Raw genomic sequence first — 12103 nt, 5'->3', positions numbered from 1 at the left:
ATAGCATAAGTCTGTAGACCTCAGGGTCAACCCCATTAATCTTGACAGTGTCACAGATTTGCAAGAATTCAGCTAAGAACTGATGAGGATCTTCCAATGGAAGTCCATGGAACTTGCAATTCTGTTGCATTAGAGAAACTAATTGAGGCTTAAGCTCAAAGTTGTTTGCTCCAATGGCAGGGATAGAGATGCTTCTCCCATAGAAGTTGGGAGTAGGTGCAGTAAAGTCACCCAGCACCTTCCTTGCATTTGTTGTTGTTTTCGCTGCCATAGGTTCTTCTTCTTTGAAGATTTCTGTTAGGTCCTCTACAGAGAGTTGTGCTTTGGCTTCTCTTAGCTTTCTCTTCAAGGTCCTTTCAAGTTCAGGATCAGCCCCAACAAGAATGCTTTTGTCCTTGCTCCTGCTCATAAGAAAGAGAAGGGAACAAGAAAATGTGGAATCCTCTATGTCACAGTATAGAGATTCCTTTAGGTGTCAGAGGAAAAGAAAAGTAGAAGACAGAAGTAGAAAATTCGAACTTATTAAAGAAGATGGAGTTCGAATTTTGCATTAAGGAATAGTGTTAGTCCATAAATAAAAGGATGTGAGAAGAAGGGAAGTAATTTTCAAAAATTAAGTGAAAGATTTTGAAAACATTTTTGAAAAACACTAATTGATTTTCGAAAATGAAAGTGGAAAAGAAATCAAGTGATTTTTGAAAAAGATTTTGAAATTAGAAATCAAAAAGATTTGATTGAAAACTATTTTGAAAAAGATGTGGTTAAGAAGATATGATTAGTTTTAAAAAGATGTGATTGAGAAGATATGATTTGAAAAAACATTTTAAAAGATTTGATTTTGAAAATTAATGACTTGGCTATCAAGAAAAGATATGATTCAAACATTAAACCTTTCTCAACAGAAAAGGCAACATACTTGAAATGTTGAATCAAATCATTAATTGATAGCAAGTATTTTTGAAAATAGAAAGAAATCAATTTTGAAAACATATGATTGAAAAGATATGATTTGAAAAAGATTTGATTTTGAAAAACTTTGAAAACCTGAAAAAATTTGATTTGAAAACAAAATCTTCCCTCTTGTGCTATCCTGGCGTTAAACGCCCAGAATGGTGCACATTCTGGCGTTTAACGCCCAAAACTATACCTTTTTGGGCGTTAAACGCCCAACCAGGTACCCTGGCTGGCGTTTAAACGCCAGTCTGTCCTTCTTCATTGGGCGTTTTGAACGCCCAGCTTTTCTGTGCAATTCCTCTGCAGTATGTTCTGAATCTTCAATTCTCTATATTATTGACTTGAAAAGACACAAATTAAAAAGATTTTTGGATTTTTAATAATGAGGAAAAATCAAAATACAACTAAAATCAAACAACAATTCATGCAAGACACCAAACTTAGCAGTTTGTATGCTACTGACACTAATGAGAATGCATATGAGACACATAAACACTCAAGTCAAGAGAATTCAAAGATCAGAATAAGAAATCATCAAGAACAACTTGAAGATCCTTAAGACACATGAATGAATGCATGTAATTGACACCAAACTTAAAATGAAACACTAGACTCAAACAAGCAATTTTTTTGGATTTTATGATTTTGTAAATTTTTTTGTGTTTTTCGAAAATTAAGTGGAAAAAGGTATCAAAATTCTTAATGAGAATTCCAGGAATCATGCAATGTTTAGTCTAAGACTCCGGTCCAAAAAATAGACATGGCTTCACAGCCAGCTAAGCTTTCAAAGAAAGCTTCGGTCCAAAACACTAGACATGGCCAATGGCCAGCCAAGCCTTAGCAGATCACTGCTCCAAAAGCAAGATTGATAGAAATCAACAAGCTCTTGTGATGATAAGTTGAAACCTCGGTCCAATGAAATTAGACATGGCTTCACAGCCAGCCAGATTTCAACAAATCATCATGAAACTCTAGAATTCATCTTCAAGAATTTCGAAAAAAAAAATACCTAATCTAAGCAACAAGATGAACCGTCAGTTGTCCAAACTCAACAATCCTCGGCAACGGCGCCAAAAACTTGGTAGCGCGAAATTGTGATCAATACTTTTCACAACTCAAATAATCCCCGGTGATGAAACCAAAAACTTGGTATTCAATACCATGGCATAAACACAATTTCGCAAAACTAACCAGCAAGTGTACTGGGTCGTCCAAGTAATAAACCTTACATGAGTAAGGGTCGATCCCACAGAGATTGTTGGTATGAAGCAAGCTATGGTCACCTTGTAAATCTCAGTCAGGCAAACTCAAATGGGTATGGTGATAAACGCATAAAACATAAAGATAAAGATAGAGATACTTATGTAATTCATTGGTAGGAACTTCAGATAAGCGTATGAAGATGCCTTCCCTTCAGTCTCTCTGCTTTCCTACTGTCTTCATCCAATCCTTCTTACTCCTTTCCATGGCAAGCTTAAGCAAGGGTTTCACCGTTGTCAGTGGCTACCTCCCATCCTCTCAGTGGAAATGTTCAACGCACCCTGTCACGGCACGGCTATCCATCTGTCGGTTCTCAATCAGGCCGGAATAGAATCCAGTGATTCTTTTGCGTCTGTCACTAACGCCCCGCCCTCAGGAGTTTGAAGCACGTCACAGTCATTCAATCATTGAATCCTACTCAGAATACCACAGACAAGGTTAGACCTTCAGGATTCTCTTGAATGCCACCATCAGTTCTAGCCTATACCACGAAGACTCTGATCTCACGGAATGGCTGGCTCGTTTGTCAGGCGAGCACTCGGTTGTCAGGCGATCAACCATGCGTCGTGCATCAGGAATCCAAGAGATATTCACCCAATCGAAGGTAGAACGGAGGTGGTTGTCAGTCACACGTTCATAGGTGAGAATGATGATGAGTGTCACGGATCATCACATTCATCAAGTTGAAGAACAAGTGATATCTTAGAACAAGAACAAGCGGAATTGAATAGAAGAACAATAGTAATTGCATTAATACTCGAGGTACAGCAGAGCTCCACACCTTAATCTATGGTGTGTAGAAACTCCACCGTTGAAAATACATAAGAACAAGAGTGATCATTGGCTTCGGTCCCAGAGAGGGAACCAGAAGAACCAAGATGATCTCAGATCCAAAGATACCAAGATTAAAATACAATGGTATAATGTCTTACTTATAGAAAACTAGTAGCCTAGGGTGTACAGAGATGAGTAAAAGACATAAAAATCCACTTCTGGGACCACTTGGTGTGTGCTTGGGCTGAGCAATGAAGCATTTTCGTGTAGAGACTCTTCTTGGAGTTAAACGCCAGCTTTTATGCCAGTTTGGGCGTTTAACTCCCAATTTGGTGCCAGTTCCGGCGTTTAACGCTGGAATTTCTGAGGGTGACTTTGAACGCCGGTTTGGGCCATCAAATCTTGGGAAAAGTATGGACTATCATATATTGCTGGAAAGCCCAGGATGTCTACTTTTCAACGCCGTTGAGAGCGCGCCAATTGGGCTTCTGTAGCTCCAGAAAATCCGCTTCGAGTGCAGGGAGGTCAGAATCCAACAGCATCTGCAGTCCTTTTTGGTCTCTGAATCAGATTTTTGCTCAGGTCCCTCAATTTCAGCCAGAAAATACCTGAAATCACAGAAAAACACACAAACTCATAGTAAAGTCCAGAAAAGTGAATTTTAACTAAAAACTAATAAAAATATACTAAAAACCAACTAGATCATACTAAAAACATACTAAAAACAATGCCAAAAAGCGTACAAATTATCCGCTCATCACAACACCAAACTTAAATTGTTGCTTGTCCCCAAGCAACTAAAAATCAAATAAGATAAAAAGAAGAGAATATACTATAGACTCCAAATTATCAATGAAACTTAGCTCCAATTAGATGAGCGGGACTAGTAGCTTTTTGCCTCTGAACAGTTTTGGCATCTCACTTTATCCTTTGAAATTCAGAATGATTGGCTTCTTTAGGAACTCAGAATCCAGATAGTGTTATTGATTCTCCTAGTTAAGTATGATGATTCTTGAACACAGCTACTTCATGAGTCTTGGCCGTGGCCCAAAGCACTCTGTCTTCCAGTATTACCACCGGAAACATACATGCCACAGACACATAATTGGGTGAACCTTTTCAGATTGTGACTCAGCTTTGCTAGAGTCCCCAATTAGAGGTGTCCAGGGTTCTTAAGCACACTCTTTTTGCCTTGGATCACAACTTTTTTTTTTCTCCCTCTTTTTTTTCTTTTCTTTCTTTCTCTTTCTCTCTCTCTTTTTTTTCGATTTTTTTTTTGTATTCACTGCTTTTTCTTGCTTCAAGAATCATTTTTATGATTTTTCAGATCCTCAGTAACATGTCTCCTTTTTCATCATTCTTTCAAGAGCCAACAATTTTAACATTCATGAACAACAAATTCAAAAGACATATGCACTGTTCAAGCATACATTCAGAAAACAAAAAGTATTGTCACTACATCAAACTAATTAAGCTAGTTTTAAAGATGAATTCGAAATCCTGTACTTCTTGTTCTTTTGTAATAAGAACAGTTTTCATTTAAGAAAGGTGATGGATTCATAGGACATTCATAACTTTAAGGCATAGACACTAAGACACTAATGATCACAAGACAGAAACATAGATAAACATAAGCATTAAAATTCAAAAAACAGAAAAATAAAGAACAAGGAAATTAAGGAACGGGTCCACCTTAGTGATGGCGGCTCTTTCTTCCTCTTGAAGGTCCTATGGAGTGCTTGAGCTCCTCAATGTCTTTTCCTTGTCTTTGTTGCTCCTCTCTCATGATTCTTTGATCTTCTCTAATTTCATGGAGGATGATGGAGTGTTCTTGATGCTCCACCCTTAGTTGTCCCATGTTGGAACTCAATTCTCCTAGGGAGGTGTTTAGTTGCTCCCAATAGTTTTGTGGAGGAAAGTGCATCCCTTGAGGAATCTTAGGGATCTCATGATGAGTGGGTCTCTTGTATGCTCCATCCTCTTCTTAGTGATGGGCTTGTACTCATCAATGGGGATGTCTCCCTCTATGTCAACTCCAACTGAATAACAGAGGTGACAAATGAGATTAGGAAAGGCTAACCTTGCCAAGGTAGAGGACTTGTCCGCCACCTTATAGAGTTCTTGAGCTATAACCTCATGAACTTCTATTTCTTCTTCAATCATGATGCTATGAATCATGATAGCCCAATCTATGGTAACTTCGGACCGGTTGCTAGTGGGAATGATTGAGCGTTGAATAAACTCCAACCATCCTCTAGCCACGGGTTTGAGGTCATGCCTTCTCAATTGAACCGGCTTCCCTCTTGAATCTCTCTTCCATTGGGCGCCCTCTTCACATATGACTGTGAGGACTTGGTCCAACCTTTGATCAAAGTTGACCCTTCTAGTGTAAGGGTGTTCATCTCCTTGAATCATGGGCAAGTTGAATGCCAACCTTACACTTTCCGGACTAAAATCCAAGTATTTCCCCCGAACCATAGTAAGATAATTCTTTGGATCCGGGTTTACACTTTGATCATGGTTCTTGGTGATCCATGCATTGGCATAGAACTCTTGAACCATTAAGATTCCGACTTGTTGAATGGGGTTGGTAAGAACTTCCCAACCTCTTCTTCGGATCTCATGTCGGATCTCCGGATATTCACTCTTTTTGAGTGAAAAAGGGACCTCGGGGATCACCTTCTTCAAGGCCACAACTTCATAGAAGTGGTCTTGATGCACCCTTGAGATGAATCTTTCCATCTCCCATGACTCGGAGGTGGAAGCTTTTGCCTTCCCTTTCCTCTTTCTAGAGGTTTCTCCGGCCTTGGATGCCATAAATGGTTATGGAAAAACAAAAAGCAATGCTTTTACCACACCAAACTTAAAAGGTTTGCTCGTCCTAGAGCAAAAGAAGAAAGAAGAGAGTAGAAGAAGAAGAAATGAGGAAGAAGGGAATGGCTTTGTGTTCGGCCAAAAAGGGGAGAAGTGGTGTTTAGGTTGTGTGAAAATGAAGGAGTGAAGGAGGGTTTATATAGGAGTGGGGAGAGGGGTAAGCTTCGGTCAAGTGAGGGTGGGTTTGGGTGGGAAAGTGGTTTGAATTTGAATGGTGAGGTAAGTGGGGTTTTATGAAGGATGGATGTGAGTGGTGAAGAGAAAGATGGGATTTGATAGGTGAAGGGTTTTTGGGGAAGAGGTGTTGAGGTGATTGGTGAATGGGTGAAGAAGAGAGAGAGTGGTGGGGTAGGTGGGGATCCTGTGGGGTCCACAGATCCTGAGGTGTCAAGGAAAAGTCATCCCTGCACCAAATGGCAAGCAAAATTGCATTTTTAGCCATTTCTGGCGTTAAACGCCGGGCTGGTGCCCATTTCTGGCGTTTAACGCCAGCTTCTTGCCCTTTTCTGGCGTTTAACGCCAGTCTGGTGCCCCTTTCTGGCGTTAAACGCCCAGAATGGTGCCAGACTGGGCGTTAAACGCCCAACAGCTAACCTTACTGGCGTTTAAACGCCAGTAGGTGCGTCCTCCAGGGTGTGCTGTTTTTCTTCCTGTTTTTCATTCTGTTTTTGCTTTTTTCATTGATTTTGTGACTTCTCATGATCATCAACCTACAAAAAATATAAAATAACAAAAGAAAATAGTTAATTATAAAACATTGGGTTGCCTCCCAACAAGCACTTCTTTAATGTCATTAGCTTGATAGAGGACTCTCATGGAGCCTCAGAAATGCTCAGAGCTATGTTGGAACCTCCCAACACCAAACTTAGAGTTTGAATGTGGGGGTTCAACACCAAACTTAGAAGTTGGTTGTGGCCTCCCAACACCAAACTTAGAGTTTGACTGTGGGGGCTCTGTTTTGAGGGAAGCTCTTCATGCTTCCTCTCCATGATGATAGAGGGATATCCTTGAGCCTTAAACACCAAGGATTCTTCATTCACTTGAATGATCAACTCTCCTCTATCAACATCAATCACAGCCTTTGCTGTGGCTAGGAAGGGTCTGCCAAGGATGATGGATTCATCCATGCACTTCCCAGTCTCTAGGACTATGAAATCAGTAGGGATGTAATGGTCTTCAACTTTTACCAAAACATCCTCTACAAGTCCATAGGCTTGTTTTCTTGAATTGTCTGCCATCTCTAGTGAGATTTTTGCAGCTTGCACCTCAAAGATCCCTAGCTTCTCCATTACAGAGAGAGGCATGAGGTTTACACTTGACCCTAAGTCACACAAGGCCTTCTTGAAGGTCATGGTGCCTATGGTACAAGGTATTGAAAACTTCCCAGGATCCTGTCTCTTTTGAGGCAGTTTCTGCCTAGACAAGTCATCCAGTTCTTTGGTGAGCAAAGGGGGTTCATCCTCCCAAGTCTCATTTCCAAATAACTTGTCATTCAGCTTCATTATTGCTCCAACGTATTTAGCAACTTGCTCTTCAGTGACATACTCATCCTCTTCAGAGGAAGAATACTCATCGGAGCTCATGAATGGCAGAAGTAAGTTCAATGGAATCTCTATGGTCTCATTTTGAGCCTCAAATTCCCATGGTTCCTCATTGGGGAACTCATTGGAGGTCAGTGGACGTCCATTGAGGTCTTCCTCAGTGGCGTTCACTGCCTCTTCTTCCTCCCAAAATTCGGCCATGTTGATGGCTTTGCACTCTCCTTTTGGATTTTCTTCTGTATTGCTTGGGAGAGTACTAGGAGGGAGTTCAGTAATTTTCTTGCTCAGCTGACCCACTTGTGCCTCCAAGTTTCTAATGGAGGACCTTGTTTCAGTCATGAAACTTTGAGTGGTTTTGATTAGATCAGAGACCATGGTTGCTAAGTCAGAGGTGTTCTGCTTAGAACTCTCTGTCTGTTGCTGAGAAGATGATGGAAAAGGCTTGCTATTGCTAAACCTGTTTCTTCCACCATTATTATTATTGAAACCTTGTTGAGGTCTCTGTTGATCCTTCTATGAGAAATTTGGATGATTTCTCCATGAAGGATTATAGGTGTTTCCATAGGGTTCTCCCATGTAATTCACCTCTTTCATTGAAGGATTCTCAGGATCAAAAGCTTCTTCCTCAGATGAAGCTTCCTTAGTACTTCTTGGTGCATTTTGCATTCCAGACAGACTTTGAGAAATCATATTGACTTGTTGAGTCAATATTTTATTCTGAGCCAATATGGCATTCAGAGTGTCAATCTCAAGAACTCCTTTCTTCTGACTAGTCCCATTGTTCACAGGATTCCTTTCAGAAGTGTATATGAATTGGTTATTTGCAACCATTTCAATCAGCTCTTGAGCTTCTGTAGGCATCTTCTTCAGATGAAGAGAGCCTCCAGCAGAGCTATCCAAAGACATTTTGGATAGTTCAGAGAGACCATCATAGAAAATACCTATGATGCTCCATTCAGAAAGCATATCAGATGGACACTTTCTGATTAATTGTTTGTATCTTTCCCAAGCTTCATAGAGGGATTCTCCTTCCTTCTGTCTGAAGGTTTGGACTTCCACTCTAAGCTTACTCAATTTTTGAGGTGGAAAGAACTTTGCCAAGAAGGCATTGACTAGCTTTTCCCAAGAGTCCAGGCTTTCTTTAGGTTGAGAGTCCAACCATGTTCTAGCTCTGTCTCTTACAGCAAAAGGGAATAGCATAAGTCTGTAGATCTCAGGGTCAACCCCATTAGTCTTGACAGTGTCACAGATTTGCAAGAATTCAGCTAAGAACTAATGAGGATCTTCCAATGGAAGTCCATGGAACTTGCAATTCTGTTGCATTAGAGAAACTAATTGAGGCTTAAGCTCAAAGTTGTTTGCTCCAATGGCAGGGATAGAGATGCTTCTCCCATAGAAGTTGGGAGTAGGTGCAGTAAAGTCACACAGCACCTTCCTTGCATTTGTTGTTGTTTTCGGCTGCCATAGGTTCTTCTTCTTTGAAGATTTCTGTTAGGTCCTCTACAGAGAGTTGTGCTTTGGCTTCTCTTAGCTTTCTCTTCAAGGTCCTTTCAAGTTCAGGATCAGCCCCAACAAGAATACTTTTGTCCTTGCTCCTGCTCATAGGAAAGAGAAGGGAACAAGAAAATGTGGAATCCTCTATGTCACAGTATAGAGATTCCTTTAGGTGTCAGAGGAAAAGAAAAGTAGAAGACAGAAGTAGAAAATTCGAACTTATTAAAGAAGATGGAGTTCGAATTTTGCATTAAGGAATAGTGTTAGTCCATAAATAGAAGGATGTGAGAAGAAGGGAAGTAATTTTCGAAAATTAAGTGAAAGATTTTGAAAACATTTTTGAAAAACACTAATTGATTTTCGAAAATGAAAGTGGAAAAGAAATCAAGTGATTTTTGAAAAAGATTTTGAAATTAGAAATCAAAAAGATTTGATTGAAAACTATTTTGAAAAAGATGTGGTTAAGAAGATATGATTAGTTTTAAAAAGATGTGATTGAGAATATATGATTTGAAAAAACATTTTAAAAGATTTGATTTTGAAAATTAATGACTTGGCTATCAAGAAAAGATATGATTCAAACATTAACCCTTTCTCAACAGAAAAGGCAACATACTTGAAATGTTGAATCAAATCATTAATTGATAGCAAGTATTTTTGAAAATAGAAAGAAATCAATTTTGAAAACATGATTGAAAAGATATGATTTGAAAAAGATTTGATTTTGAAAAACTTTGAAAACCTGAAAAAATTTGATTTGAAAACAAAATCTTCCCTCTTGTGCCATCCTGGCGTTAAACGCCCAGAATGGTGCACATTCTGGCGTTTAACGCCCAAAACTATACCTTTTTGGGCGTTAAACGCCCAACCAGGTACCCTGGCTGGCGTTTAAACGCCAGTCTGTCCTTCTTCACTGGGCGTTTTGAACGCCCAGCTTTTCTGTGCAATTCCTCTGCAGTATGTTCTGAATCTTCAATTCTCTATATTATTGACTTGAAAAGACACAAATTAAAAAGATTTTTGGATTTTTAATAATGAGGAAAAATCAAAATACAACTAAAATCAAACAACAATTCATGCAAGACACCAAACTTAGCAGTTTGTATGCTACTGACACTAATGAGAATGCATATGAGACACATAAACACTCAAGTCAAGAGAATTCAAAGATCAGAATAAGAAATCATCAAGAACAACTTGAAGATCCTTAAGACACATGAATGAATGCATGTAATTAACACCAAACTTAAAATGAAACACTAGACTCAAACAAGCAATTTTTTTGGATTTTATGATTTTGTAAATTTTTTTGTGTTTTTCGAAAATTAAGTGGAAAAAGGTATCAAAATTCTTAATGAGAATTCCAGGAATCATGCAATGTTTAGTCTAAGACTCCGGTCCAAAAAATAGACATGGCTTCACACCCAGCTAAGCTTTCAAAGAAAGCTTCGGTCCAAAACACTAGACATGGCCAATGGCCAGCCAAGCCTTAGCAGATCACTGCTCCAAAAGCAAGATTGATAGAAATCAACAAGCTCTTGTGATGATAAGTTGAAACCTCGGTCCAATGAAATTAGACATGGCTTCACAGCCAGCCAGATTTCAACAAATCATCATGAAACTCTAGAATTCATCTTCAAGAATTTCGAAAAAAAAATACCTAATCTAAGCAACAAGATGAACCGTCAGTTGTCCAAACTCAACAATCCTCGGCAACGGCGCCAAAAACTTGGTAGCGCGAAATTGTGATCAATACTTTTCACAACTCAAATAATCCCCGGTGATGAAACCAAAAACTTGGTATTCAATACCATGGCATAAACACAATTTCGCAAAACTAACCAGCAAGTGTACTGGGTCGTCCAAGTAATAAACCTTACGCGAGTAAGGGTCGATCCCACAGAGATTGTTCGTATGAAGCAAGCTATGGTCACCTTGTAAATCTCAGTCAGGCAAACTCAAATGGGTATGGTGATAAATGCATAAAACATAAAGATAAAGATAGAGATACTTATGTAATTCATTGGTAGGAACTTCAGATAAGCGTATGAAGATGCCTTCCCTTCAGTCTCTCTGCTTTCCTACTGTCTTCATCCAATCCTTCTTACTCCTTTCCATGGCAAGCTTAAGCAAGGGTTTCACCGTTGTCAGTGGCTACCTCCCATCCTCTCAGTGGAAATGTTCAACGTACCCTGTCACGGCACGGCTATCCATCTGTTGGTTCTCAATCAGGCCGGAATAGAATCCAGTGATTCTTTTGCGTCTGTCACTAACGCCCCGCCCTCAGGAGTTTGAAGCACGTCACAATCATTCAATCATTGAATTCTACTCAGAATACCACAGACAAGGTTAGACCTTCAGGATTCTCTTGAATGCCGCCATCAGTTCTAGCCTATACCACGAAGACTCTGATCTCACGGAATGGCTGGCTTGTTTGTCAGGCGAGCACTCGGTTGTCAGGCGATCAACCATGCGTCGTGTATCAGGAATCCAAGAGATATTCACCCAATCGAAGGTAGAACGGAGGTGGTTGTCAGTCACACGTTCATAGGTGAGAATGATGATGAGTGTCACGGATCATCACATTCATCAAGTTGAAGAACAAGTGATATCTTAGAACAAGAACAAGCGGAATTGAATAGAAGAACAATAGTAATTGCATTAATACTCGAGGTACAGCAGAGCTCCACACCTTAATCTATGGTGTGTAGAAACTCCACCATTGAAAATACATAAGAACAAGAGTGATCATTGGCTTCGGTCCCAGAGAGGGAACCAGAAGAACCAAGATGATCTCAGATCCAAAGATACCAAGATTAACATACAATGGTATAATGTCTTACTTATAGAAAACTAGTAGCCTAGGGTGTACAGAGATGAGTAAAAGACATAAAAATCCACTTCCGGGCCCACTTGGTGTGTGCTTGGGCTGAGCAATGAAGCATTTTCGTGTAGAGACTCTTCTTGGAGTTAAATGCCAGCTTTTATGCCAGTTTGGGCGTTTAACTCCCAATTTGGTGCCAGTTCCGGCGTTTAACGCTGGAATTTCTGAGGGTGACTTTAAACGCCGGTTTGGGCCATCAAATCTTGGGCAAAGTATGGACTATCATATATTGCTGGAAAGCCCAGGATGTCTACTTTCCAACGCCGTTGAGAGCGCGCCAATTGGGCTTCTGTAGCTCTAGAAAATCCGCTTCGAGTGCAGG

The 12103-nt window shown here is 39.8% G+C and overlaps 1 non-coding gene across 1 annotated transcript; it reads left to right on the top strand.

Moving 5' to 3' along the window:
* The first annotated feature begins 8363 nt into the window (after positions 1-8363).
* LOC112713273 (small nucleolar RNA R71) lies at positions 8364-8471 on the top strand. The gene has a single exon (XR_003158246.1). It is a non-coding gene; the product is annotated as a small nucleolar RNA R71 (small nucleolar RNA).
* Positions 8472-12103: the final 3632 nt, after the last annotated feature.

This window comes from Arachis hypogaea, chromosome 9 (genome assembly GCF_003086295.3).
Source record: "Arachis hypogaea cultivar Tifrunner chromosome 9, arahy.Tifrunner.gnm2.J5K5, whole genome shotgun sequence".
In the NCBI taxonomy this organism is placed as follows: Eukaryota; Viridiplantae; Streptophyta; class Magnoliopsida; order Fabales; family Fabaceae; genus Arachis; species Arachis hypogaea.
The sequence above is the reverse complement of the archived record's forward strand: the minus strand, read 5'-3'. Positions and strand labels throughout refer to the sequence as shown.